The sequence below is a fragment of the Pelecanus crispus genome, chromosome 1 (assembly GCF_030463565.1).
Source record: "Pelecanus crispus isolate bPelCri1 chromosome 1, bPelCri1.pri, whole genome shotgun sequence".
Taxonomy (NCBI): domain Eukaryota; kingdom Metazoa; phylum Chordata; class Aves; order Pelecaniformes; family Pelecanidae; genus Pelecanus; species Pelecanus crispus.
Window position 1 is genome coordinate 208,249,712 of NC_134643.1, and position 24,007 is coordinate 208,273,718.

The following is a 24,007-nucleotide window of genomic DNA, read 5'->3' on the forward strand; positions in this document are numbered from 1 at the left end:
CTGAGTACTGCTTATGCTAGTCAAGGACTTTTCAGCTTCCCATGCTCTGCCAGGTGCACAAGAAGCTGGGAGGGGGCACAGCCAGAATAGTTGATCCCAACTGACCAAAGGGCTATTCCATACCATATGACGTCATGCTCAGTATGTAAACTGGGGGGGGGTTGGCCGGGGAGCAGCGATCGCTGCTCGGGAACTGTCTGGGTATCGGTCGGCGGGTGGTGAGCAATTGCATTGTGCATCACTTGCTTTGTATATTATTATTGTTATTATCATTATTATATTGTTATTATTATCGTTACTATTTTACTTTATTTCAATTATTAAACTGTCCTTATCTCAGCCTGGGAGTGTTTCTCATTCTTACTCCTCCGATCCTCTCCCCCATCCCATTGGGGTAGGGGGAGTGAGCGAGTGGCTGCGTGGTGCTGAGTTGCTGGCTGGGGCTAAACCACGACAACTACTCAGTTAGAGATCCTGAGACTACAAGGTGGTGGGAAAAATCAAGAAGAGATCTTCACCACCACTTGGGAGGTACTCACATCCAACATGTAGTTTCTTTCTATACAATGAAAGTGAGCACAAAGTCTGGACATGAATCCAAACAGTTGTGGAGCATTTGGATTTGAGGTTTTAGTTTGGCTATCTTCTTCATTTGCTCCTTACATTGCTCTGGAAACAACTGAGCTGATTCTGACAGGCTGGAATTTGGTCTTGCTGGTGTTGCATTTGATCCTTCCAGCTCATGCCTTTCAAACCTTCACAGACAAATGCCTGCTCTCCCTCCCAAGACACCTCGTATGCAAGGCTTGTACTGAAGTGCAATTCCTCTGGAGCATTTGAGCAGAACCAGTTTGCAGAGATGTGTTAGCAGGCAAGAAGCACAGCTCTCACATTATCCCAGTAAAGATCCTTTCTGAACTCTGACACAGATTTTGCATGAACCACCGCATCAGAATGTAACAGCCTCGACCCCAGCTCTTGCCATCACAAAGCAGGGCAGGTGAATTGCCCTTTTATTCTTTTCTTGGTGCCTGTCTCTGCAGCGATCAACCAATTTTTCTCCTTTTCTGAATTCTCTTCAATTTATACACAGCTTCTGCTCTTGCAGATCACTGGCCTTTATATTTACTACCTAGCATGTCTTAAGTTTTATTTTAATTTGTTATTCTCTGCTCAAGTTTCTAGGAGGTCTAGATCCCTTTGTAGCATTTATTTTCTGCATGTATTCTCTGGTCTCAGTAATGCTGCTACTTGCATTATCATGTAGCTTCCTCCCTCTTCAAGATTGTTAAAGGAAATGGTCAATGAAATTAAATCAAATAAAATCCCATACAAGCTTCTCAATAACTTAATCCATTTTGAGTCATTAGGGCACACATGTTTATTTTCATATTCTGCCATAATCTTCATAATAAAGACAATTCAAAATACCTTTTTAACTGCAAAAATCCAGAACACATTGCATGAAATTATTTAAATCCAAATATATTGCATTTATTGCTCATTTATTCACTAATTTTACATCTGCCTAAAAATAAACGAGATTGTAAGACTTACACATTGTAAATCCAGGTTACTAATTGTTCATAGGTCTATTATTGTCTAAATGTTTCATGAAAGTTAATTAAGTTCCCATTTTCTGCCAGGTCTGGTTTTATCACCAAACAGAGAGATCAAATTAGCATAGAGCAAGATGGATTCAATAATTTAGGAAGAATGTCTCAATAAATCTGGATCATCCAGGTTGCTATACTGCACCCCTCACCGCTGTCTCTGAGCATATCAGTAAAAGGATCTGTTCATTTGTTTTTAAATCACAAAATGCAAATATGTCAGGATACTCATTGACGTTAATGTGAGCTTGCAGCTCTGTAAAGAAGAATCACAGAATAAGCAATTGCAGAAAAAGTCTCTGCACAAGCCAGAACGCTCAAGCACATGTGCAATAGGGTCATAAAAAACCAAGTACATGCTGCAAATGGCAAAACAAAAAGGGGAAAAAAAACCCCAACTGGAAACCTAATGGCAAACAAACTTAATCAAGAGCCAATGTAGCATTATAGAACATATGGTAGAACCCTTCATTTCAGGCAAAACTGGAAATATTCAGGCACCTTGACATACTCTGTGTCAGTCACTCAGAGGCGTTCTCCATTGCACTTCACAAAGGTCAACTAAAGGTTTCCTCAGGCAGACTCATTTCAGCACTGAAGGCACCCCATTTCCTTTGCTATATGTGGCACCTCCCTGCCACCCCACCGAGGCGCGTTACCGTTCCAGCAGCATCTCCCCCCAGCCCTGCTCAGGCAGGAGAAGCGGAGGCAGTGGCAGGGACGGCTCATGCTCGGGGACTGAAAGCCCAGCCAGGGAGAAAGATTGAAGGAAGCGTGTTGGGTTTGGAGAGGGAGAGATTCCTGTGGCCCTGCTCTTTGGTGTCACAGAAATAACATTTTATCTTGTAATTAATATGTTTTGTTAATACATTAATATCTTCTGTTAAGATACTGTATAAACATAGTTTAATATCTTTGCTTTAAAATAGCAAAGCTGTTTTGAATGGCTGTGAGACTTGGCCAGATCAGACTTTTCTGTCCTTCCCCACAGGTCTCCATCATTCATTCTGGCCCAGGCAGGAACTGAAGGTTAGAAGATGACAGAAGTTTAAAAGCTAACAGCTGTCTTGGGGAGTCAGACAGACATCCAGGAGTGAGCAGAATGAACTTTCCACAATGTAAGGAACAGGAGACATTAGGGAGGGATTAGGTATGCATCCAGCATGCTTTATTGTCCTGAAGATACTCTTTTCTGGAAGTGCACTGGTCCTAAACAACACATACAAGGCTTTAAGGGTGTTATTTGGTCACATTACTACTATTGCTGCCCTTGATGGAAAAGAATTGCATATTTGAACGTAAGTTTGACCTACTGAGGTCGTCATGGGTTGATACGCATGAGACTGCAACTCTGGGATGAGGTGAGAGAGAATTGCCTGGTTCCATGGCACAAAAGGAGAGAGCTGGAATAGGTGTGTCAGGCACTGACCAGCACAAGAAGTATGATGTCGTATATTTGCCTCTTGCTAGACAGATATTACTGTTACGGGCAAAAGGTTCACTCAGCTTCCCAATAAATTAAATAAAGGGACCATGTGATGGCCTAAAGCATCTGTAGTCTCTTACCTTAGCATTAACTTCAGCAGCCCAGCTGCACAAGAAAATAGAGATGGCTCCATATCAGTAGAATCTCTTATGTAGCATTTTCACTACTGCCTGTGCTGTTCAGAGACCAAGATACCATAAAGCACCATAACCCAGAAAAAGAACCGTGGGATGTGTACAAATCACCTGGATCATTGCAGTTACAGGGGCCAGTATTGCACAGAATGAAATTAGCTAAACGTTATCATCAGTAAATAAACAGCCAAAGTACCAGTGAAGGGGTCGCAGCTCACTACACCTATAAATTGCTGCTCCACAGAAATATCAGAGTAAGCGTAAAAATAACTGAGCATTGTTCTGCTGAGCTCGCTCACTCATATTGCCCCAGCACAGCAAAAAAAAGGGGGAAAAAAATCTGTTTGCAAAGCCTTCAACATACTGCAGAGAAGCACATTTGCAGTAAGTGATTTGCTTATAACTGGAACCTAGCACAGAAATTCCAGCTTCTTAGCTGGATTTAGGTAGCAACATGTGCGTTCAAGCACAGCAAGTGTATTATGCAACTGCAGGAAAAATGTTAAAGCTTCATTTTTTTATTTAGATAAATGGCCAGGTGCTTTTCTGTTCTGTCTCAACAAGAGGATGCAAAATGGAGACAAGGTTTGCCAACTGGCTTTTCAGTTTTGCCTGAGTCCAGCTGAGAGAGAAATAACTTGACTGTACGTTTTCCCTCTCTATTTTAGCACATCAAATTCTGTTTGTGCCTAGGCGCAAAAACAAAAACCACTGAGGAAGATATACGTCTGTGTATTTTTCTCATCTGTTTCTAGGTCCAGCCTTACTTCAGAATTCTGTGGTGGTGGTATTTATTTTGTTTAAAACTACCTTAATCTCTGTAACACCTCTGGTTATTTTCGCAGGAGGAGTCAGAGATCTATTGCTTATTTCTATTTTTCCTCTCTTATATGAAAACAAGAGACTTCTTAATGAGCATAAAGTGCCCTTCCAGATCTAATGTAATAAAGACATTTGTCTTTCAGGAAAGGAGACACTTTTCCCTTTTATCGAAATAGCCTTTCTAACATTTATCTTTATTGAGTACTAGCTGCTCACGGTTGACTCTCTTTTCATTTGTCTCTCTAAATTCTGGGCCAGTGTACTCTCCATAGCTTGCTTGCCATTTCAGTTGCTGGGCCCAGTGGGCATGTTATGTCAATACAGTGATATTTGCAGTCTGCTCTATGTGCACGTGTTTTACTGAACGATTTGATACCAATTGCACAAGTTAGGTCTCTGTGCCTCATGAATGTTTTATTCTCCATCTCCCACCAAGTGACATAACCTTTGGATTACAGAATGAACATGTACAGTGATATTTTTGTTATACTTGTTGCATTTCATTTCTAGTTGAATGAAGAGGAGGAATGGTGCACTGACTAAAACAGTAAGAAAAGTGGCCTTTTGGAGAAGTGAGTTCAATTCCTGGCTCTTCCAAAACCATTCTGCAGCTTTATCTGGCCTTCCCAACAACATATGGTGCAGAGGTCCTTGATTTACTTTCCTTGATCAAGCTAATTCCTAAAACAAACCTCCAGAGCTGGCCCAGAATAACGATGTTGCTCTACTTGCAGACTGTTGTTGGCTGCATCGTGCTGTGCTGAGCAGCTGAAGGTGCCAGCTGAAGTGTCGTGTGTGACCTCTCATACTTTCTCTGAGTCAGCCCCAGATTCATGCAGGTCCTTATTCACAAGTAAGGAAACACATTTTTACTGTGAGGGTGACCAAGCACTGGCACAGGTTGCCCAGGGAGGTTGTGGAGTCTCCATCCTTGAAGATATTCAAAAGCCATCTGACATGGCCTTGGGCAATTGGCTCTAGGTGGCCCTGCTTGAGCAGGGGGGTTGGACCAGATCACCTGCAGAGAGGTCCCTTCAACCTCAACTATTCTGTGATTCAGTGAGGAGCCACTAGGTATCTACCTTAGGGTGAAGACAACCCCTCTCCAGGCTCTATGGACTAGATCTCCATCAACTATAACAGGAGCTTAGATACCTTGCAGACATGACAACATCTGAATGTGTGTGTTTGAATCTGGAGCTGAAATTCACCTTGTGTATCTAAAGTTCCATGTCAGTAAGATGATGACAATACACTGTCCCTTTCCAACAGAAGTGTTGTTAGAGAAAAATGTTCAGTATTAGCAGAGTTGTATAGATACTACTGCTAAAGGACATTTACCTTATAATGACTAATAGCTGATGAAGTCCCATCATTTCTAATTAATTCTAAACAATTTGGGGGAACAACTTGCCAAATATACATATCCAAAGCCAACGTATATATGTATTTGTGTGATGTGGAACAGGTTGTAATCCTACCTCCATGATGTCACTTACAAGGGGTCAAGAGACACTGAATCTTATGTAGAAACAGACTATGTGTGACTAATGTGGACAAGCCACACTTGGGTCCTTAGCCAAGATAGAAGGAAGTCAATGGGAGGCTTCAAAATGCAGCGCTCTGTTTCTAGACAAATTTTTAATTTAAAGTTACAAGATCAGTGTGCAGTCTGGGCGATCCTTGTGTCAGTAGTGCTATCTCCTTTTATTTTTTACATCTGATGAGACACAAGACTTCTCCAAAGATTAATATTGCTCTGTTAATTAACTAATGTATGAGCAGATGTTAACTGCTTCAGAAGTGCCAAACATTTCTGTTGTTATTCACTGCAGAGTCAGATGTTTCTACATTTTTTTTCAGAGCAACAAGCATGGTCTGAAAGCTTAGGGACACAGTTGTCACTGGCTTGAACTGCAACTGTGTGGTTAAATCTCCATACCAGGCTTCAAAAACCTCAAGGCAGGGCTGTATTCTGCCACTTCTGTGCATATGAAGAAAGGCAGTGTTCACAGAATGCTGCAGAGTATGGCCCATAGCTAATTAACATGGCCTCATTTATCTCATCTAGCTGAGAAGAGGGGGACTGGTTCCTGTCACATTTTCAGGTGATGTCCAATAGCTACAAGTCATCGGTAGGGGACTAAAGACACGGTGTTTGAAAGGCTATGTCTGATGTAAGCTGAAGCCCCAGAATCAAATGCCAGTTAAGAAAAATGAAAATCTAAAGCTTACTGAACAGATGAAAGGAAGAAAACTTTGCAAGCATCACGCTAACAAGGCTGCATTTTGTAAATTGCTGTCAGTTCAGTCTGAAAGGATTAGGGCTGAGTCCTCACTTCAAGAGATGACAGTACCACAGAGCTCCATTTTGTTGGATGATTTCTGAAAAAAAGTCTTTCCCTCTAATCAAGCACTGCTGTAAACAGCAGTCTCTGACCTACTGCTTCTACAGTTTGAATACAAATCTCCACATGCAGATCTGAAGTGCCATGTGACATTTACCTAATTTCTCATTCTTTTATAAAATGTTCTGCACAAAAAAAACATATAAAAGACCAAGCAGACAAGAACCTAGCACAAAATGATCTATTACAGCCCCCTCACCCCTTGACTTCTATTTGTGCTGCTGAGAGAAGAAATGTTAAACATTGATAGGCAACCGCCCAAAATGTCCTACAAAAGTTTTAACTCTAGCACAGAGTAGCTTTGAAATCAATGCAAGTCCTGCTGTATTCTTGCTGCATGTGATAAGCTAAGTAGCACTGGGTGCATTCAGGTTGAGACCTGCAATTAGAACCCAGTTTCTTTAAAAAAATATAACAGTTTTAACATTGTGAGATGAGCTGTGCCTCTTTCCAAAGAGAGAGATAAAACCAAGGTTCTAAGCAAACTTTCCTCTTTCTTAAAGATGCTGCATTACTCTGTGGTAGTTGCACTGCTCAGACTCCGAAAGGAGTATATGCATTCTGCTTATTAAAGTTTTCCCTTTGGAGCTTTGTGAACTGTGCTGTGTGTTTTAGTACAACCCCAGTTCCTAATTCAAGAATTGGCTATGTGTCACTGCAGTCTCCACATCTCTGAAAAACATTTGGGCATCTTCTGGAGAAAAAAATATTGTTACAAGCATGCGTCCAACACGTGATTTGTAAATCTGTAATATCAAGCAGTGCATGATCCATTCAGCCTACAATAAATACATATGTGAATGAGGAACATCCCCAGGCCTAAAAAACACACTTGAACACACCTGAATATAAGGAATTTCTATTTATTCAGGCCTTACATGACCTTCTCTTGAATTTCTTACCAGGTGAGCCAACATTCTCTGACCAAGGAGAGGAAAAAGAAAAGGAAAAAGAAATAATTTCACAAACATTTTCAGGACTTTGTGATCAACAAGTCTATAATCCCTACTACAAAAAAAAAAAAAAAAAAAAAAATCCACCAAAACCCCAACCCCAAAAGCAAACAAAAAAAATCAGATCACTCTCAACCAGATGTCACTTCCAGAGAGCTAAAAATCTATGGCTGCATCTGACTCTCCTGGCTCACAAACCAGCTGCCAAATCAAATCCCAGAGGCTGGCCCAGATGCAGCACAACAAAGAACAGAAACTAATGGGGGCCCATCTATGCTCAGTCAAGATTTTCCCTAATCTGCCATCAATCACAGAATATCATTGTTATTATCTCAATTGCCAATATGCTCTGGAACTCCTAAAGCTGTGTCCAGAGATTTTCAAGTGTTTTTTATTCTGCTACAATATTGAGATGCTGCAATATACAGAAGATGAATGACCCTTTTTAGCTCTTCCTAATAACGTTTTTCTTCTGACCTATAGCAAGCAAAAGTAAGATCATGCTCAGTATAACTTTGTTTTTCCCAATTTATGAATCTGTAGTGGTTTTTAGAAATATAACCCAGCTGTGCGTTTGAAATGCACAGTGCAGCAGTGTTCAGGAAAGCTCAGTATGACAGTGTTCCAGATCTCAAGAGAGTCTCATAATTTTTTATGAATCAAACCTCAAATTAATGAAGTCTTGCGAGACATCCTGGCTTTCCTAAAACACAGAACATACCCCAGTCTGCCACAAGACTAGGGAAGAGAAAGACATGTGGCAATCAATCTTTGTTGTAACATCTAGATTAATAAAAGTCAGGCTTTAACCTAAATTTCTGGGATTTACTTTATGTTACGGTAGAACCAAAATGTATTAGCTACAAATAAAACCCACAAGACAAGTCAGTTCTTTCTCTTAAGGCATTAGAAAAGTTTCCTTTTTAAAGAAAGTTTGGAATTATTACCATATAACAACAACTTGCTGCATGTGAAGCTACTGCAAATCTGCTGCTGGAGGCAGAGATCGCTGTCAGGAGCACGAGGCATTGAGTTGTGCTGGCTGCTTATTTATTTCCCAGTAGAGTTTAATCTTTAAAGCTGTCTTTTGCCAAACACCTGCACACCCAAATGACCACTTTTATATCATCTTCTCCCAGTCCATCAACAGCCAGAGCTCCCTCAGCCTTGCCCTTCTAAATCTGAATAGAGCTGGAAATATTCCCTGACTGGGGCACAAAATCCCAGGTAAGCTTTATGAAAGAATAACAACAACAACAACAACAAAAACTCCTGATCGATGCCTGAAATAAACTGAAACAGCATCTGTCTTGACCTCTAATTTTTTAGATATGTCATGTTGTTCCCGAACTTTCAATCCTAGAGTTAAATCTAGTCCTGATCAGACAGCCTAGGTATTAGATTAACTGAAATAGTGCTAGCCATATGTGACAGAGACAGTCTGGTTCCACCTCACTGCCTTTTCAGAAATAATTCCTCCTGGTCACCTGGACCTTTCTTCACAGAGCCAGCTGGCTCCTTCTTGGTTCAGGGACTCCCAAGCCTTTCCAAACTAGCCATTGTTCACTGCTGCTCCAGCATTCCTTGCCAGACCGCTTGCAGTGCAGCCAAGCGACCGGTGGGGTATCACAGACATATCAGCATCCTGAAATAATCCTCTCCTACCTCTTCTGTCATCACCCGGAGCAAATGCCCAAGAGCCGCTGTTCTTGCTGTGGGGAAGCATACTGCTCTTACCCAAAGCTGTCTATTTGTGCAAAAGATCTCCCTGAATGTCTCCAAGTCAATGATTAGAAATATCAGCATTTTCAGCAAAACCTTACCAAGAATTCAAAATCATTAGTTAGTTCTTCTTCAAACCTTACCCTAATCATTGGCAATCAGTCATCCCTATTATATTTTTATTAGTAAATTAAGCAGTGCCAGGAAATGTTCCCAATCACTGGAACTAAGTCACTTGGACTGTTGAACTGTCACTATTGTTCCTGCCACAGTTTTGCTCCAGGTCATCTAAGAGGTTCCTAAATATTCCCCAGCAAGACACAGGAGATAGCAAGGCCAAGAAACAGTCAGCAACTGGCCACTCTGTGCTGGAGGAATGAGAATTCAATGCCATGGACATGGACCACCCCCTGTCGGCAACAGTCGCAGGCGTCTTTCATTTCCTAACACAGACATAGCCCCAGGGTCTCTCAGAAAAGCCACAGAAAAATATAGATTAGACTCAAAAGTAAACAAAATAGGCACCATTCAGGGTAAGACAAAAATGAGTGAAAATTTTGGTCGAGAGGTCCTGACCAAAAATACCAGCCCTTTTCCATCTTTTCCTAAAGGCAGGAAGCTCCCACAGCCATCAGCCAGCAAGAAGCAGGTTCACCACCACGATACAAAGTATTTTATATTTAAAATCAACCCCTTGAACTGCATCCAGAACCAAACCAAAAGCCCAGAAGACTCAAGAACATAAATGTTGTCAAGTCCCCTGAGGAAAGCACAGCTGAGTTGGGAAGCAGCTGTGTCCTTCCCCAGGCACAGTGCATTGCAGAGGTTGACTTTCATAGGGAACAGCCTGGATCACTGCAGCAATGCTTGCATCTATAAAACGGTCACAATTTTCTAGTTAAGGACAGGTAGATGAGGCCTGTTCTGTTCCACATGAAGAAGTAGCCAAGGACTTGTTTTGCTTCCCATTTAGTGAATTTGGCTTCAAAAGAGAAACTGACTCTCAGTTGCTCCCTCACATAATTTCTTTTCTATTTTTGCCCACGAGCCATTTTAATTTCACCTCATTCAGGCTGAGTATCAGCCTGATCACTCTTTCCCCATTAACACCACAGTGAAGCCTGGCTTGCTGCTCCATCCCTTTCTCAAGGAAGAGAGAAGGGGTAAGTCTGCACCCAGCTTGGTGGACAGAGGTGCTTGGGCTGGGCAAGCCGCTGCAATGAGAGACTGTGGGCATTGGAGAGGTGTGAAAAGAGACTGCTTCAGGCTGGCTCCCCAAACACAGCTGTGCACAGTGCTAGTAAGCTCTCAGCATTGTGCGCTGCCATGGTCGGGAGGCTTAGCTGGCCAGCAGTTCTGCACCACGCCAGCAAACTCTGTAGCCATGACCCCCTCATCGTGCTGGAGTATAAGCTACAAATCATAACCCACCTCACCTCACTAGCTTAACAAGCAAAATCAAACCCTTTTTCTGTAATATTCATGATGTCACTGTGGAACTCACTGCCACAGGACATCGTGGAGGCTGAAGGGTTAAGCATGTTTGAAGAAGGCTTAGACAAATTTCAGAAGGATCAGCCATCTGTGGCCATTAAACACAGCAGTATGGATGGGACCTCTTATCCAGAAAGCTCCTAAACCATTAAGTATTATTCTATGGCAATGATCACTCTTACCTTCTTCATCCAAGCATGCGCTGGTGGCTCTTGGTGGAGACAGTGTCCGGGGCAAGATGGACTTCATCCTGAGGCAGCATGGCCATCCCTATATTAATGTTTGAGATGGGCCACAGTGTATACTGAAAGGGCCTCGTACAAAGGAGGACTGAAATAACCCACAGGGAGCACTAAGGATAGCTGAGATTTATCCAAACATTATTGCAGGAGCTGTCCCAGAAAGAGAGAAACCCCTTCTCTCCTTGATCATGAGGGGCATTCAGGTGCCAGATCCTTTGCTAAGCAACAACAAAACCAGTCAATAGGTGCAGCCAAGAAGCAGTTTAGAGCTGGTCTTCCTTTTATTGGAGCTATCTGAACGTTCCCACTCACAAGATAAAATTTGTTCTGAGAGTCAAAACACTGCTAGCGCTACTACAAACTCAATCCACTTTCTTGCACCAAAAAGTAACTAAATAAGGTTGTGGAAGTGTACAGGACTCGAGTTTGCTAAGTGAAATCAAACAGCTAGAAGGTGCTACATGAACAAAATGCTCTTTGATTCCACCCTACCAATTCTTAATCCTCTACAAGTGCGGTTTGCTCAACAGCCTACTCTATTGGCTTGTTTGTGTCCTCCCCACAGGACACTCCAGACTCCAGCAGCCTCATGCATGTGAGTGGGTCCTTCTGCACCCAGCTTACCCCAGCAATAGGAAGAGAGGAAAGTGGATGGCAGAGAACACAGACGTCCTACGCTTTTGTTAAAGGACACCATTAATATGGTTGATTATGACAGGACAAAAATTTGAGAAATGAAGAAGTATGCCTTGTCATAGAAGTAAACTTGATACAGACAAGTGTCCACTGAAAAATTAAAGATGATTATGTGTCTAATCATAGAACATCATAATTTATTATGCCTAATTTTGAAAATTTCAGCAGGGTATGTGAAGAAAAAGCCTGAAAGAAGGGATCAGGAGTATAGCATCTATAATGAGGAGTTACCATTTTTATGGAATGAGCCCAGTTACCGTATGTTAACAATTCAGGCCCTGGTTTCGTTTGCTGAAATTACATATATTTAACCTCCTGTGATGCACAAACTTTTTAATTCACTTCTTACTAACAAAGCATGCCAAATTCATTTTAGTAGGGATATTAAAAGAGGACAGACCACGTCTATGTTCAGCCTGGACAATCAGCTGCCTTCACCTAATCACCTACCTTCAGACCATTTTCTAGTGCCCTTTTAATCCAAAAGGCATATAATAAAATATTACTCAGAATAAAATGCACTACTGAGAAAAACAATTTCTAGTTAACTAAGCTTGCTTAACCTGAGAACTGTGAGAGGCACCTAGATCCAGTACCCACTGCAGTCAATTTACAACCTTTCGTTGACTTCAGTTAGGCCTCAGGCATAAGATAATGTTCTTGTCTTACTCAAAAAATATGGATCTGCTGGGGAGGAGAAGTGCTACAGAAAAAGCCTTGAAAAGAGAGCTGAAAGAGAACTGTGCAGGGCTCTATGAGCTTTAAGTTTTGGGGTGTTTTCTCTTACATAAAAATATTTTTTCAAGTGCATTTATCAGAATAAAATAAAGCAGAATATCTGAAGGCTTTTGGCACCTTCAAGTCCAAGCTGCTCACAAACAAAAACAAAAGAGAAGAGGAAAATGAACAACATGAACAGTCTTCATTGTTCCAACATTAGCTTGAAAGGAGCAGAAAGTTCCTTTTCACCCATGGTACCATCAGCATAAATAATGTATCACAGTTAAAACAACACTGAGGATACCTTGCTAGCTTAATAACCAGAGCAGAAATTCTGAAAATAGTCTCAGAAAGAAGTGTGGCAGACAGGCCTCCTTTGTAGTTTGAGAAAATAAGAAATAATAGGAGATAAAGCAATGTTAGAGGTGGTGGGAACGGGCAAGGTCACCTTCACTAGAGCTGACCCAATCCACAAGTCCAGCCAAATTTACCCTGTGAAGAATCTTTGAGGTCTGAGTGACAATCAAATTCTTTAAAAAAATGCAACAAGAATGAAAGAAAATTCTCTTTATTTAGGTAAGTGCTACTGGATCCCTAATCGTAGGGAAACAGGGACAGCTGCAGGGTAATAGCAATCCTCTAAAAGGCAAGAGATAAGGAACATCTGTTAGCAGGGACCTGAGTGAAAAAAGACCTGTCTGTGAATAGACATAAAATATTAATATTCCCATATCTGAGTTCCTCTAGACAATGCAAGAAACAGAGAGCAAACCTTGAACAAACAAGACTTTTGCAGCAGATCTCTATTCTGTGAAATTTAAAGCCATATTTCACAGTATGACATGATTCACAGGATGCCACTTTGCTATTGCGCTTCCCAAGAGGAATCACAACACGCAGCCCTGGAGACTGTGGCAGCACCAGTCCCTGAGCACAAAGGACTAGATTTTAATGCACTGATTTTCTGTTGGTTGCTTGCTAACTTGTTTTTGTTTCCCTATGCAATTTTAATTTTGCCTGTAATATGTATACATATTACAATTAAGTGGCCAGCTCAGCAGAGACCTCAGCAAGCCACTGAATACAGTTACAAAAAGGCTAATAGACCCCTTGCCACTTTGCTGATGCATTCTCTGTGTGCGTATTTTTTCTTTATGGTGGCTACCTTTCTTTGGAGAGGAAAATAACTCACACTTAAAAGCAATTTTAACAAACAGATATAAAAAAGGAACAGAATTCCTGGTGACAGAGTTCAGCCACTAGCAGCTCACTGTATAAACCCATTTCATAGCCACACCAAGCTCCATTTTGGAAGCAATCACTGTATTTTGGTTGGAAGGCTCTTCCAGGACTCCACCGCTGTAATGATGGGGAACCACTTTTTCATTTCTAGCCTGAATTTGCTCCTGGCCCATTTACATACCTTCAGTTCTTGTATCATTTTTGCTGTTTTCAGAACATCCCCATTCATCCCACCAGCATTTTCACAGACAGCAGCTGTATCCCCTCCAGCCTCCATTTAGCTAAGCTAAACAAGAAAAGCTCCTTCTGTGTTTTCGGATATGACATGCTTTTCCTTCTCCTGTTCCCCACAATAATCCTTCTGCAGACTTTTTCTAGTCTGAAGGCAGAGCTACACGCATAATCCCAGACACAGTCAGAACAAGCCCTTGTAATAAATCCTGCCATCTCTCCACTGGAAATCTGAGGATATTATTGTCTTTTACATACCTGCACTGCTGCTAGCATCACCCTTGGACCAGTCAATACACCAGAGAGTTTCTTCTGGAAAAGAAGCCCAGCCCTCAGCTCCCAAAACAGCTGGCTCCGGTGGCTCCACTTCCCTGCAGTGCTGCCTGTTGAAAGGACTCAGGCAGGACACAGAGCAAAACCATTCCTGCAGGAGGAATTAATGCAGCCTGCATCTTAGCACTATATAGTAAGCCATTCTCCTCAGAAATGGGAAACCCTGATTTAAATCACTCTGTTCTCAATCTCCTCTACTAGGTCTGCAATATTCCCGTATTCCTCAAAAACAAAAGCAAAAGAGTGGTAGTTAAGATTCATTGTTAAGACACTTAATAGGGTGATCAAGCACCTGGATGGATCCAACCAGAGAGGCTGAAACCCTTCCACACCTGTAGCATGGACGTGAGGCCAGAGTAACTTGCAGTCTGGTTCGGGAGACTGCAGGCATTCATCATCCCTTTGGGTAGTTTACAAAAACTGCAGATAATTTCAGTGTGATTGCTGCTGTACATGACAAAATTAATACTATTTTTCTTTTTAAATCAGAGCTCTCAGTCACAAAGCCCAGGTAAAGGCAACAAACCGTGGTTTGAACATGTTTGAACACCCCCAGCTTAATGATCGTCCATCTGCGCTCGTTCTGCGTTCCCCTTGTCTTCAGAAGACAGACGGTATTTTGCACATGAAAGTGATTTCATGCAAACTTTTGAGCGCTGAAAAGGTCTGGTAAGTCAAATCCAACTTCAATTCTTCTCCTTGTACTGCTTTATAACCATAATAATTTTCAGGCAAAGATAATTGTTTGATTTGGTTTCCCATCCATTTAAGCACAAGTCTCAGACAATGTCTGCATTATCAGAAGAGCAACAGACAGAGCAAACTGTGACCTCATGCAGACCACACAGGGCTGGAAACGGTCCTTGCCTGGCACTGGGGAGGAGAGGGACCCCCACATCACATCAGGGAACAAGCACCAGCTATGAGATCCGCAGGCTGTTCTCCAGGCTGTGTTAATTCTGAAATGTTTGGGGACCAACTCCTCATGGTTTATCACCGAAGGGTTCAGGGCCAGGGTGACACCACCAAGCACCTCGTGTAGGAGGAGAATGGTGATGAGAAGCAGCTTGGCTGCAGGGAGCGCAGCCCGGGGGTGGTGAGACAGGCAGCAGAGGAGCAGGAAAGAGCACTGCCAGCTTGTGCTTCATCCTGGGAGGATGAGGAGGTTGTTGCGTTTCGATGAGGAAATGAGCTGGGGAATGCTAGGGAGGCCACCACAGCTGTCCTAGACTGTTTGAACTAGCAAAAACTCTGATCCGTTTCTCAGTGGTCCTTTCTCTTGGGAGAGCATTTCATCAGACTGAATGTCCAAACAGATGTTCCAGATGGTTTATAAGCTAAAATTGATGGCAAATATATTCAGCTGCTGGATATCAGGCCTGTGTTATCTACCTGCAGTGAAATCCGCATTGCCAAATTTTTCTCAGTCTCTGTCTATTCACCACTAGGTTTGATTCGCACTCAAACCTGTTGACATTTCTTGCACCATCTCCCAGCATGAGCTACTGAGCAATTTTGGAGATACTGACTAAATTTGCAGCCATGCAGGTGAAGATTTACAGGCATGCATGCTAGGTAAGCTGGAAGATTTGCAGTGTAATGCTTCTGACAGTAGAGAACAAAGCTATGATAAAGCACCGATGTCTGGACAGTATGCGGGCCTGCAAATATAACTAAGAGACATCAGCTTCCCGGCTAATGTGAATCACTGCACATCCACAGCTACTCCTCAGCACTTGCCTATAAGCTGGCAAAAGCTTTTTAACACTGCACACATGTCCCTCCTTTCTGCAGTGTGATGGAGAACTTAGTGCAACTCGCTGACAGAAGTTTGAACCGTCAAAGAAATTGGGAAGACGGAAGCTCAGCTGCAATGTAAATCGAGTGTTATCTGGGCAGGGGCACCACCACACCCTGGTAGGTCCAACTGGGTGAATGAACTGGAAGGGAGATGAGGCTTGATGTCAGACATCCCACCGAAGTCATTGTGCTGCCTGCAAACAGCCTTTGCACAAACGCTGCAGAAAGCAGCTGGAGATATTGCAGATGTGCAAGGCCCTTCCCAGACTATCTGAAAGGAAGCAAAAGCCTCTATTTCTATTCCCGGTTTTGGCCAAGGGGTCACTCTGAATGCCTCAAAAGAAGAAGAAACACCAAGGCCTGGTGTGGTCCAAGCATACTGAGCTGAGAGACCTGGCATCAAAAGCCTGGCTGCAAAATGCTTGGGACTGAGCCTTGTCTATATGAGGGTGAGCGAGGAGAGCAGCTCTCAGCTGGAGTGGTTAGCCCATCTCAGCAGCCCTCCAGCAGCTCTGCTTCCCAGGGGCTGCAGCAATGCCAAGCCAGTCTCAGGTGACAGAGGCTATTTCATCAGCAGGTAACCAGAAGGCTGTACAGTAGGCAGCACTGACACATTAAGATATTTTCTTGACATAAAAAGAAAAGTGCACAAGCAACAATACAGGAGCCAAAACCACATGGTCAAATCAACGAGAGCAATTGTACTCATCAAACTTGTCACTGAGAACGCTGCAGCAAGGGCTATAATCAACACATCCACTGCCCAGAAAGCATGAAGGAGAAGTCCTCAATGCTGCAGACTCCCTGTGCATTGCTCAGTACTCAAGCACCTGGGACTGGAGCTATTTTTCTACTTATTTATTTTACAGCTCTGTAAAATTGCTCTACAGTGCTTCACTTGCCTTCTATTTTCCCACAGATGTTTCAATATAAATTATAGTAATTATCCATTGTGAAGAAATTAATTGGCATTAACAATTGTGTGAAACATAATTTTTATCAATTTCATGGGATTTCTGTCATGTTCAATCGCCCACATAGCTTGAACAGTCTGCACATTGTGTAAGTACGGATGCATAGACTATCCTCAAAGGAAGAGTTATCAAGATGCAATTTAGTCCATTTGACTTGGAGCTTTGGGACAGAAGCGAGTTTTCTGGAGGAATCTGAAAGAAGTGGTGCTAGAAAACCCTTTCTAAAGCCAGGCAATAGTATAGAGGAACAAAAACTGTAGCTTATCCTCATAACATCCTTCTCACATAGCAGACATTCAACAGAGCCCAAAAATGCCATAGCCAATTTCCATCTTTAACAAAAGTGACAGGACAAGAAGAATTTTAGCTGGAATTTTCATGAGTGAAAGAGCACTTTACAACATACCTTTCTGGAGCTGAAGTTAGAGACTTTCAGCAAGGCAATTGAAGAAAGAACCTAAACCATTGCTCTCCTGTTCTGATGTGTTAAATAGGACTTAAAAGAAAGATAATAAAGGGTCAGTTTGAAGCAAAATTAATCATGTTGTTTGGCATTTTCAAAGCAATGTCTCCAGGCCTCTCACCCTGTTGAGTCCCATCTTGACAGCGATGTTACTATTTCCATGACTGATTTCACTGAAGTCTTTATTGTGGCTCTAAATCACAGCCAGTTTTATTACAGATGATGTTCTTACACATTTGGATTCCTCTTCCTCGTTAGGCCTGACAACCTTTTTTTAGTAATACCTTACAAATATGAGTTGTGGAGATCAACAACTTTACTTCTTTAGCGTTCATTTGTTCCATGAGGAGACAGAAACTGGAGTAACTCAAATGTGACCTATCTAACCGAGTACTCCAGACTGAAGGACCCCCACTTCATGAAGACAGTGTATGATAGCATTTCTTTTCTAACAATTTCCAGCAGCTATTAAAAAGAATAGCTGTTAGTTAGATTTTGCTACCTCTTTTTTTTTTTCTTTTTTTGTCCCTTCTGTCTGGAAGGTTGTTAGCAAATATGATTATTCTGATGGCTAAATAACTCCTTTTGACTTCAACTTTCCCGTTACTTATGGCAAGCATAGACTCAGCTGTTATTTTGTGACCATGGCCTTTTGCCATAAATAGTTACCCTCTCTCTGTGGTGCTTACATCCTCTGCCCCTACACTGCATGTATTTTTTAGATAGAAATTTTAGCCCTCCAAGCAGGATTGGCACTCTAGGTCCCTCCTCATCCCAGTGACCCCTCTCTACACTTTTTACAGCCTGAATCCATCTCCTGTGAATCACGCAAGCACAGGCCAACTGAGGTGGGAAAGCCTTTCTGGAGATCATCTAGTCCAACCCCCTGCTCAAAGGAGGGTCACCTAGAGTAAGTTGCTCAGAGCCATGCCTGGGTGAGTTTTGAATATCTCCAAGGATGGAGACTCCACAACCTCTCTGGGTAACCTATCTCGGTGCTCAGTCATCCTCAGAGTAAAAACGTTTTTCTCACATTTAAATGGAATTTCCCTTGTTTCAGTTTGTGCCCATTGCCTCTTGTCCCATCACTAGACACCACTGAGAAAAGCCTGGGTCTATCTTTACTCCCCCCATCAGGTATTATACCCATTGATGAGATCCCCCTGAGACTTCTCATCTTCAGGCTGAACAGTCCCAGCTCTCTCAGCCTCTCTTCATATGTCAGACACTCCAAGTCCTTAATCATCTTCATAGCCCTTTGTTGGACTCGCTCCAGTATGTCCAGGTCTCTCCTCTACTGGGCAGTCCTCTACTGGGCAGCCCAGAACCGGACACAGCATTCCAGGTGTGTCTCACCAAGGCTGAGCAGGGGGAAAAGGATCACCTCCCTTGACCCGCTGGCAATGCTTTGCCCAATGCAGCCTGGGATGCTAGTGCTGCCATCAGTATTTTTAGCATTTCTCATGTAATGGCATTGACATTCTCCTACCAACACTGCAGACAGCTAGCCTAGTTGAACAGTCTTTTCACAGACACATCATTCTGGATACTTACAGTCACTCTCTGATCTACCAGTGCCTCCAGAACCTTTTTCTCTGTCATTTACAGCTGATAAGATCGCAATTTGTAATAAAGGTTTTGTTATTAGTTAGCAAGTACCTGACCTTTCATTTTGTACTCTTAAGTTTCAGTCCCTTTCAATTACTGCAGTCCTCAAGGTCACCCAGTTCTTTCTGAAGATGGTATGAATATTTTACATTTGTCCAATACATAACCTTTCTCTTTGGAAGTTCTCATTATCTTTTAAAAGTCTCTCTAGTTGGGAAGCCTCTGAAGTCTTACATTCCTTATTCATTTTGCTGCCCTTTTCTCAACTTTTATTATTTCTGCTTTGTCCTTCATCTTATCTGCAGTCATGCACCATGGCAAAGCCCTCCATCTTCCTTTGATATCAAGAAGAATGCTTGGCACCACCCAGTAATTTTCTATTAACTAAGCACAGGCTGTATGTGCCCTGCAGCAGGAATAGCCTAAGTAGGTAGCACAGGTACTTCCAAACTACTAACCTAGATCAAACCAAACTCCTTTCAATCTGGGCTGTTAAACCCACTTAAGAAGCAGTCTTGTGTCTATGGTGTCCCATGAGTTCCAAGCTAGGGCAGGTAGCTGCTCCTTATATCTGAAATGCTAGCCTGGTTATGTCAATGTAAGATGTAGTATTTAAGCCACATGCTGCATTAGCCGGAGATCTTCACTGAGCTACAGATGATGACTGAGTTTCCTCCTAAGGTCTTACAAATAAATCAGAGCCTAAAAACTCTATACACAGAACTGAAAATGTTGTTTGCAATGGATATATTCTTGCTCACAGAATTGCAGCTGCTATTCTTTTACTTCCTTTGGGAAACTCTTCAACTGATTTAGACATGTAGGACATGTACAGGCCGAGAACAAAAAAAAAGAGAGCTTTCTTAACAAAGCTCTGCAGCTAGATTATTTACTAAATTTTCAAGCCAATTCAAAAACTTTTAAAATCTTAATTATTTATAATTAAGATCCTAACCTTGGGCAATAATATGACTAGACTTTGGATAATATGATAAACAACATATATGCTCTTTGGGAGTGGGGCCAAATGCAGGCAGAGTTGTTAATATCTATACATTTTTAGCAATTGAGATAGATATGGCATAGCCTTGCTCTACATTGTTTGCATGGGAGGCTTAAGGTACTGCAGTACAGTTTTCTCTGCTTAAAGTTACTTGTAGCTCTGTGGTCAACAGCTGGGAAGCGGTCTTTCCTGCAGTAGTTGATAGATGCATTTTTTCTCCAATTTTCTTTTCCTTCTTTAGGCTTTGAAAATTGAAAAATTTAAGATCTTTTAACGCAAAAACACATTGAAGTATCAACAACTGAACACATGTTTGGGTTCCAGTCTGTTGTCAAACACCAAGAAGTAAATCAGGACTTCTAAATTAAAATAGAAAGGCAATAGTCTTGGCAGTCTTCTTTAGAGGGAAAAAAAAAAAAAAGCTTGAGGGGAAACTTGATTAGCTGTATGAAACCTGAAGGCAGACATACTTCAGAGCAACTGAGAACCTCACAGTCTGTCCATGCTGAAAACAACAGCACTGTTCCTCCTGCGTGAAAACCCTTCATACTTCGCCTTTTAGGGAACATTTCTGATTTTTTGAGTACTTAAAGAATGAAAGTAGAAAAAACTGTGGCCCTGGTAATTATTGCAGAAGGAACCCCACACAGTCCTTTGCCAATCAAGTAGCCTGTGAGCATTAAACACTACCAGCAATTACCGGGTCACCGAGGGGTGGAGGAAAAGGGCTGGCTGACAGTTGTCTCTGTTCTCATATGCTCACAGAGTACATAGGGACTGGCCACCAGAGACCCTCCATTAACATCTACACTAGCAAAAGTGATTCAATATGCAAGACATGGTGAAACAAGGAGCAGTTAAAGTTGCTCTTGTGGCGGCATGCTCAGCATAGACAGGCAGCAGTATGCAGCTTTTCTGGAGAGGAGTGAAGAAGACACCCTGCCTGCCAGCACAGCCAAGGGCGATGGAAGGAGCGTGCCACAGGAGATGAAACTAGAGGTGAAGAGACTGGAGCAAGCAGAGGAAACTAACTGAGGCGAAGGAAGGGAGGAAGGGTCCTCAGAGACCCTCCTGAACCGAGGGAAGACCTCCTTGGAAAGCCTTTGGAAAGGCCACCTTTGGGGGAAAAAAAAACCCTGAAACCAAAAAAACAAATTAATTTGCAATAATCTGGTCAACTCTGTCAACACTCACACACTGCCCCAGTGCCGAAAACCTTTCAGCTCGTCCCATCCTTACCACTGCTAGCTTATATTGTGTTTGTTTGTTGGGAAGGGAGCAGAAGCTCCAGGAGCCTAACAAAGAGCTGGCTGGCAGCTATCTGCTCGTGTTGGGAGGTAAAAATGGGAGCACTTGCATAAGGTCACTTCATGCTGAGCTATGAACAGACATAATGTACCAGACACTTCTCAGACTTTGCCCACATGACACATGGAAAAGTATAGCTAAAAGAACCGAGTTACCACACACCATCTGATCTGGAGGAGGTGCCTTTGTGTCCATTCTTACTCCTCAGCAAACGGGATGTATTGGAGGTCGGTTGTTACCACTAAAAGAGGAAAAAGGGGTCTGGCATTTACCTTGACATGTCGTGAGATGAGAATGTTCTTATGGGCTGCTACCATCCAGCAGCTGACACACACAAATACAAGATCACAAATAATTTGTGGTGATCCTTTTTTTCAGATTTTTTTCTTGGTGTACATGTTACTGCCTAAATGATTGGCTTGTAGAGGAAAGTCTTCCTGGCCATACAGCTTCCCTACAGCGGCTAAACAAACTGCTTACAGGGAAAGGCAACAGCAGGAATAAAATTTCAGATGTCCTCTTTAAATTACAGCTACTTGCCTGAGCCAAAGAGGAGGCAGCTGTTACCAAACAGCTCTCTGCAGAGCAGCATCAAGGATTTTGCAAAACAGTTTGGGAACCTTTGAATTAACAGCTTAGACAGCAGGTCAGCAATGTGGAGAGCTGCAAAAAGAAAGAACAAAAGAACCCTCAGCATTCATTTTCAGATCACAAGTTTTCACATATGTAGACTAATACTTTCATGAGTACATTCGCTCTTTCCTCTAGCAAGGAGTGTTTTTATGGTGAACACAAATTTTCTGCTCTAGAGAAAAAACATAATTTTTCTGAAGATCAGAATTCCTTAGAAATGTGAAAACTATTTCTTACATGGCAATACTTAATTATTTTGCAAAAAGTGCTAGAAATTTTGAGGACAGCTCCAAACAGCAACAGACATAAAGGTCCAGTGCTACCCACTTAAGATGCAGAACAGGCAGGTGTATTCAGGCTACAACTGATTACTATCAGTTAATTTTCATGGCTGGGCCTTGAAATTTCCCAACACATACACTAGTACACATCATGCTTATCTTGATATTGAAGAAATACATCCTCCAGGAACTCTCTTCATGTGACCAGCCTACTAGTCTGGCCTTTAGGGCCAGCAAAGCCCTAAAGGCCCAGGTTTCATGTCTCAAAATGTTACGGCTTAGAGCAATGATTACAAATGATCATGTGGCCTCAAAGAGAAATGATGATCTAAGTAATTTATCTCAAATAAATGCACGTTACATTAATTATGCCTTCTTATCAGAGATTTTTTTTGTCATATGTCCAGCTACATATGCAGAGTATCACTTCAGATTGTTAGAGATAACACACATACCTTTGACTATGCAGAAGCCAGGAAACGGCAGCCTGAGTTTTCTGCACTGGAAACCCCACCTGGAGAGGTTTTGCTCTGTGGCAGAAGCTTGCCCGCAGCACCCTGTCATCTTTGCTAGACTGCTTGACTGCTGTTTCCAGCCCTGGGAGGCAGGAAGGCCCTGGGAAATCTGGGTGGGGGACCCAAAAGGAGCATCAGCCCTTGCACTTGCTACAGGAACAGTGTGCCCTGCCAGCTGACCTGCCCCTGCCCTGGTGCTAACGCGATGCAGCACGAGCCACCGACAGTGACCGCAGTGAGCGGTACCCCTGCAATACACAGGAGAATCCGTAGGAGCTGGAGAAGTTGTAGATGTAAGGAAAGTGCAGTGGGTCTTTATAACACTGTACCCTTTATGTTTTGATAGGCAGCTTCCCAATGGGTGGCAATGCAGTACACTTACGGATAAGGTAAAAGCTAACAATTTAGGGAACATTACTTTTAGGGAGAGTTGAATGCAGCCAATAAATCCTGAATGTTGCACTGTCACTTTTCTCCCTGTTTTGAAGCCTGAACACAATATAAAAATTAGATGGATCCTACACATTCACAAAAACAGGGTAAATTACAGCTAAGCTAAAATTAAGAAACTGAACAGAATGACAGAGTGGCTGAGTTTGGAAGGGAGCTCTGGAGACCATCTAGTCCAACCCCCCCGCTAGTTTAGGTTGCTAGGCCAACCCCCCTGCAGGTCAACATTAAGTTTATTCCTACTGAATTTGTTTTCACAGCATTTTAGGAAACTAACTGGTCTGAAAGACCAGACTACTTACCTTTTAATGGGCAAGAAGGGTCTCTAGTGGCAAGCGCACTAAGAGAGGTAAGGAAAATGCAGATAATCCATGGTTTTCCTCAAAACCTGCCTTGGTATAAAGAAACCTTTTTTGGACCAGGACCAGGGGTACATGATGAGTAAGTAACCCAGCTTTTTCTGTTAATAAAAGATGCTGTTTCACAGGAGGGGACCACTTAGTGAAAGGGAGGTGTTAAAGACAGCAAACTCAGGAGAATATAAGCAAAAATATTATGAAAATATAATACTAGAAAAAGCCTTGAAGACTAGGAAGAGGTTGTGACACATGCAAAGAGCAAGGGAGGGAGCTCGTTTGCACCCATCACAACACATATGTGATAAAACCAGTAAAAAGACCACTGGGTAATAGCCACCTGCAGCACTGAGTGAGAAGCAAGCAGTGCAGGAATGCAGGACGTTCACAGTAGGTACAGCATGTGCCAAGAAAAGCCACATTGTGCCCAGCAGTAAAGGATAAAGTCCTGAAGGACCTAAAGTGCAGCACATAAAGTACATGTGCAGCATATAAAGTACATGCAACTAAAGGGCACCTC